The sequence below is a fragment of the Microcebus murinus genome, chromosome 14 (assembly GCF_040939455.1).
Source record: "Microcebus murinus isolate Inina chromosome 14, M.murinus_Inina_mat1.0, whole genome shotgun sequence".
Lineage (NCBI taxonomy): Eukaryota > Metazoa > Chordata > Mammalia > Primates > Cheirogaleidae > Microcebus > Microcebus murinus.
The window spans coordinates 10,581,725-10,588,064 of record NC_134117.1 but is presented as its reverse complement, the minus strand read 5'-3'; positions in this window follow the sequence as shown (position 1 = coordinate 10,588,064).

The following is a 6,340-nucleotide window of genomic DNA, read 5'->3' as shown; positions in this document are numbered from 1 at the left end:
GGAGCGGACTTCGGGCCAAGGGCCGGCTGTATCTTTTGAGCGCTTTCTCCCCGCAAATGTATTCCTAGCCTAGCTACCCTGCTTGTAAATTGCTTTACAAGTTTCATGTTTCCCTGTCCATTATCTCATCGGATAAGGGGCTGAAAATTGCAGTCCTCCATTAAAGTGACTTGCAGGCTGGGCGCCGTGGCTCACGCCTGTAATCCCAGCGCGTTGGGAGGATCGCTGCAGCCCAGGAGTTAGAGACCAGCCTGAGCAACAAAGCCTTACTCGGCTTTACAAAGAGAACATTTTAATTAGCGGGGCGTGGTGGCGCGGGCTGGTCGTCTCAGCTACTCCGGAGGCTGGAGTGAGAGGATCACCAGGAGTTTGAGCTATATATAATGACACTGCACTCTGGCCTGGGGGACAGCGCGAGACCCTGTTTCAAAAAAAAAAAAAGACTTTCCCTCCTACCCTTGCCCCCTTATTTAATTCTTAGAATTAAAAAAGAAATCGCTGGGCAGAAACGAGCAGAGATTTAAGTTTGCACTTACATCAGCCATGTGGATGGGGAATGCAGTTGTGCCTGAAGCTGTGGAAAGCGAAACTAGCTCTGCAGCCCTGCAGAATGTGTTAAGCTCCCCCCACCCCAAGCACCTTGAGAAGAACATTATTGAATTCGTATCTACTCTTGTAGCTTGGTGAAGGGTGAGGGGAAAGAACGATCTTCCAGCCTATTGCCAGAGCTTAACAGCCCCAGTTAACAATGTCTTATGAGGTGGTTCTGCAAACGTACTGGGGACCTACCCTGCAAGTGGCTGTGCAGCAGGTACTACTGAATCCAATCTTGTAGCCCCAGTCAACCACACAGCAGGAGGTTTAATGTCAATTTGCCGAGGAGGAGATTTCAACCTGGAATACCATGGAGATTGCCAAGGAGTTGAGCCCCTTAAGAATCAGTGGGAATAGCAAAAGGATTCAGAAGACAAGACCTATGGCTAAAAGGTATGGGCGAAGGGGGTGCAGCATGAAATAGGCGTCTTGAGAGCTAAAGCTAGAGAGGGGGGCCTGGGCCTTGTAAAACTATGTTGTCAAGGGTCTATATCATTCTGAAGGGTTTCAGCTTTATCTTCTAGACAGTGAGGAACCATTCAATGAGGTTTTGTGTTTTTTTTGAGACAGAGTCTCTCTCTCTGGGCTAGAGTGAGTGCCGTGGCATCAGCCTAGTTCACAGCAACCTCAAACTCCTGGGCTCAAGCAATCCTCCTGCCTCAGCCTCCCGAGTAGCTGGGACTGCAGGCATGCGCCACCATGCCCGGCTAATGTTTTCTATATATATTAGTTGGCCAATTAACTTCTTTCTATTTATAGTAGAGACGGGGGTCTTGCTCTTGCTCAGGCTGGTTTCGAACTCGTGACCTTGAGCGATCCGCCCGCCTCTGCCTCCCAGAGTGCTAGGATTAGGGGCGTGAGCTTCCGCAACTGGCCTTCAATGAGGTTTTATCTGTTTTTTTAATTGGACCTACGTGTACAACTAGATTTAATCATAATCCAATTCATTGATCCATACCTGGACCATTCTATTAGTTTACTGTTGCTGCTGTAACAAATTACTGCAAAGTTAGAGGCTTAAAACAACATGAATTTATTATATTACCTTTTTTTTTTGAGACAAAGTCTCATGCTGTTGTCCTTGATAGAGTACAGTGGCATCATCGTAACTCACTGCAACCTCAAACTGCTGGGCTCAAGTGATCCTCCTGCCTCAGCCTCCCAAGTACCTGAGACTATGGGGCACACCACAACACCCAGCTAATTTTTCTATGTTTAGTAGAGATGAGGTCTAGCTCTTGCTCAGGCTGGTCTCAAACTCCTGAGCTTAGTGATGCTCCTGCCTTGTCACGTGAGCCACCACACCGGGCCTCAGAATTCTTAATCACATCTGTAAAGTTCCTTTACCATAACATAATATTCACAAGTTCTGAGGATTAGAACATAGACATCTTTAGTGGGTTATTATCTAGTTTACTTCACCCACTTTTATTAATTTAGTTACTTTTAATATTGTAGTAATAGCTATAAACCCACCACCCTAAAAACATTATAGTGACAGCAGTTTACATATATGGTATGCCTCCTACACACATTAACTCATCTTCCTGACTCCTCTCATCTGGGCTAACCATCATCTTGAATCCTGTCTTCACTATTTCTTGCTTTTCTTTTACAAAGTTTTATTACACACACACACACACACACACGCACATATACATATATATAGCCCTAAACAGTGTGTGCCTTATACACATGTGCATTTGAATTTTTTAACTTAATAAAAAGAATATGCCCACTACACACCTATTAGAATGGCTGAAATCCAGAATACTGGCAATACCATATGCTGATGAGGATGTAAAACAACAGGAACTCTCATTCATTGCTGGTGGGAATGCAAAATGGTACAGCCACTCTGGAAGACAGTTTTGCAATTTCTTGCAAAGCTAGACATAACTCCTAGGTATCTAGCCAAATGAGTTGAAACCTATGTTTACATAAAAACCCACACACAGGCCGGGCGCGGTGGCTCACGCCTGTAATCCTAGCTCTCTGGGAGGCCGAGGCGGGTGGATTGCTCGAGGTCGGGAGTTCGAAACCAGCCTGAGCAAGAGCGAGACCCGTCTCTACTATAAATAGAAAGAAACTAATTGGCCAACTAATATATTTAGAAAAAATTAGCCGGGCATGGTGGCTCATGCCTGTAGTCCCAGCTACTTGGGAGGCTGAGACAGAAGGATCGCTTGAGCCCAGGAGTTTGAGGTTGCTGTGAGCTAGGCTGACGCCATGGCACTCACTCTAGCCTAGGCAACAAAGCAAGACTCTGTCTCAAAAAAAAAAAAAAAAACCCACACACAAATCTTTACAGCAGTTTTATTCATAATTGCCCCAAATTCAAGGGGCAATTGATTCCGACCAAGCAACCAAGATATCCTTGATTAAGTGAATGGATAAACTGTAGTACAAAGTGGTAACATCCATACAATGGATAAAAAGAAATGAGCTATCAAGCCACAATAAGACATGGAATAATCTCAAAAGCCTATTACTAAGTGAAAGAATCTGGTCTGAAAAGGCTATATACTCTATGATTCTAACTATAACATTCTGGGAAAAGCAACACTATGGACAATAAAAAAATCAGTGGTGCTAGGCGTTCCAGGGGAGGAGGAGGGATGAATTAGGTGGAGCATAGAGAGCTTTTAGGGCAGTGAAACTATTCTGTATGATACTGTAAGGGTGGGGACATGACATTATGCATTTGTCAAAACCCATAGAACTGTGCAACATAGAGTGCATCTTAGTGTAAATAATAATACTGTGTCAATATTGATTCATCAATTGCAACAAATGCACTACACTAAAGTAAAATGGTAATAATAGGGGAAACTGTTTGTAATGGAGGAGCGTGTATATAGAAACTCTGCTTTCTGCACAACTGTTCTGTAAACCTAAAACTACTCTAAAATATAAAGTCTATTACAAAGACAATTTATGCTTTGTAATCTTTTGAGACTTTTTTCTCACGAAACATGAATAAGATTCAACCATATTTTATATATATAGTTCATTCCTTTCTACTATTATATGATATTTCAGTGTGTGAATATACCACACTTTGCCTGATTTCTCATTAATGGACATTTGGGTTGCTTCCAGGTTTTTACTATTGTGAATAATGCTGCTATGAACATTTTCGTACCTGTCTTCAGTTATAGATGTGCAAGAGCTTTTCTTTGGTGTATTTGGGTCTATACCTAAAGACAAAATTGTCACATTACAAGGTTTCAGTTTAGTGAATATTTTCAGTTTTAGTGAAAATATTCAGTTTTAGTGAATATTTTCCCCAAAGTGGATACATGGATTTGTACTCCCATGGGCATTGTTTAGGAAGATCTATAAGTGGATGCACATTCTCTTTAGTGCTTGGGTTTCTCAGGTTTTTTACATTTTTATCAATCAAAGTGTTAGCTCAATGTGATCTTAATTCGTATTTACCTAATCAGTGAAATTGAACATCTCCTCATATTTTATTATCCATATGTGTTTCCTCTGAAAAATGTCTGTTGATATCTTTTGCCTAGTTTTCTATTAGGTTATATGTGCTTTTCTCATTGATTTGTAGTAATTCTTTTTTTTTTTTTTTTTTTTTTTTTTTGAGACAGAGTCTCACTTTCTTGCCCAGGCTAGAGTGAGTGCCGTGGCGTCAGCCTGGCTCACAGCAACCTCAATCTCCTGGGCTCAGCGATCCTACTGCCTCAGCCTCCCTAGTAGCTGGGACTACAGGCATGCGCCACCATGCCTGGCTAATTTTTTTTTTTTATATAGATATTAGTTGGCCAATTAATTTCTTTCTGTTTATAGTAGAGACGGGGTCTCGCTCAGGCTGGTTTTGAACTCCTGACCTGGAGCAATCCACCCGCCTCGGCCTCCCAGAGTGCTAGGATTACAGGCGTGAGCCACCGCGCCCGGCCCTTTTTTTTTTTTTTTTTTTTTTTTTTTTTTTTTTTTTGAGACAGTCTCACTCCGTTGCCCTGAGTAGAGTGCTGTGGTATCAGCCTAGCTCACAGCAACCTCAAACTCCTGGTCTCAAGCAATCCTCCTGCCTCAGCCTCCCAAGTAGCTGGGACTACAGGCGCATGCCACAATGCCCAGCTAATTTTTCTATTTTCATTTTTATTTATTTTATGTTTTATTTTTTGAGACAGAATCTCACTCTGTTGCCCTGAGTAGAGTGCAGTGGCGTCAGCCTAGTTCACAGCAACCTCCTGAGCTCAAGCAATCCTACTGCCTCAGCCTCCCAAGGAGCTGGGACTACAGGCATGCATCACCATCCTTGACTAATTTTTTCTATATAATTTTTAGTTGTCCAGCTAATTTTCTTTCTATTTTTAGTAGAGACGGGGTCTCGTTCTTGCTCAGGCTGGTCTTGAACTCCTGAGCTCAAGTGATCCTCCCACCTTGGCCTCCCAGAGAGCTAGGATTACAGGCATGAGCCACCACATCTGGCCAATTTGTAGGAATTCTTGAAGCTAATCTTTTGTTAGTTATATACAATGCAAATTTCTTCTCCTAGTTTGTAACTTGTCTGTCTCTGTTTTTTGGAGGAGGGGGGTTGATGAACGACAGTTCTTAATTTTAAAATGGCCAGATTTATTCATTGTGTGTATGTGCGTGTGTGTCTCTGTTTAAGGAATATTTCTCTACCTCAAGGTTTAAATTATAAACTCTAGAAGATACTCATAATAACTACTAAGACTTTTAAAACTTTGCTTTTGATGCTTGAGCCATGAATCTATCTGGAGTTAAATTGTATGTGTAGGGTATGGATCCAATTTTGTATTTTTTCATATGGATAACCTTTATTTCCTAACTCTATTTATTGAACAGCTGCCCCTTCCCAGTTGATCTGGTGTGGTCTCTGTATGAATGCTGCCATGGGTATGAAGAGGCAGCAACTTGGAGGCTGTCCACTAACCACACTCCTTGCAGCAGGTTCTGAGCAGCACAGCTTCTTGGCCACCAGAGTCACGTATCACAGTTTGCGCAGGTTTGTTTCTGGGCTCTCTGTGCCACTCCATTGGCCAACTTGTCTATGCCTGTACCAGTATCGAACCCAATCTTTATAATAAGTCCTCATCCTGCTCTTCTTTAGGAGTGTCCTGGCTAGTCTTAGTCCCTTACTCTTCCATACATAGTCAGGGGTTTCAAGCAGAGGAGTAACACCAGATCTGTATAGTCCTGGGATAACTCAAGAAGTAGTAAGGAGTTTTATAGGGATCAAAGCTTTCAGGCTGAGAGAGCTACTGGGACATAATTTCGATAGTCTAGGCAAGAGAGAAGAAGGTATATATGGAGTGGGTTTAGGCAGCAACAACGAGAAAAGACAGAAGGTTATGGATACGAGATGACAGGGCAGAAGGACGGGAGAAGGGGAAAGTAAGAGAACTCCTATGTTAACGGCTTGGTTGGCTGCCCAGATCATGAGACCTTTCCTGACTCAGGGAATATGAGAGAAAGACCAGAGTGTAGGGAAAGTTAGTTTGGTTTGGTACTGGCTGATGGGGCCTGTATTTAAAGTTGCCCAGTGTGTAAATGGATATAGAACTGTGGAGCTCACATAGAGGCCTAGACAGGCCTCGGCAGTAATAAAACTGTAGGTGTAGTTAAGTCTTAGTATTAGAGAAAGTTTCCCCTGGGGTGGGCATAAAAGAGAATAGGGCTGAGGATCTTAGGGAACACCAACATGTGAGAAGTCAGAGGAAAAGGAACTACCCCCCCTAAAATAAATTGATAAGGAACA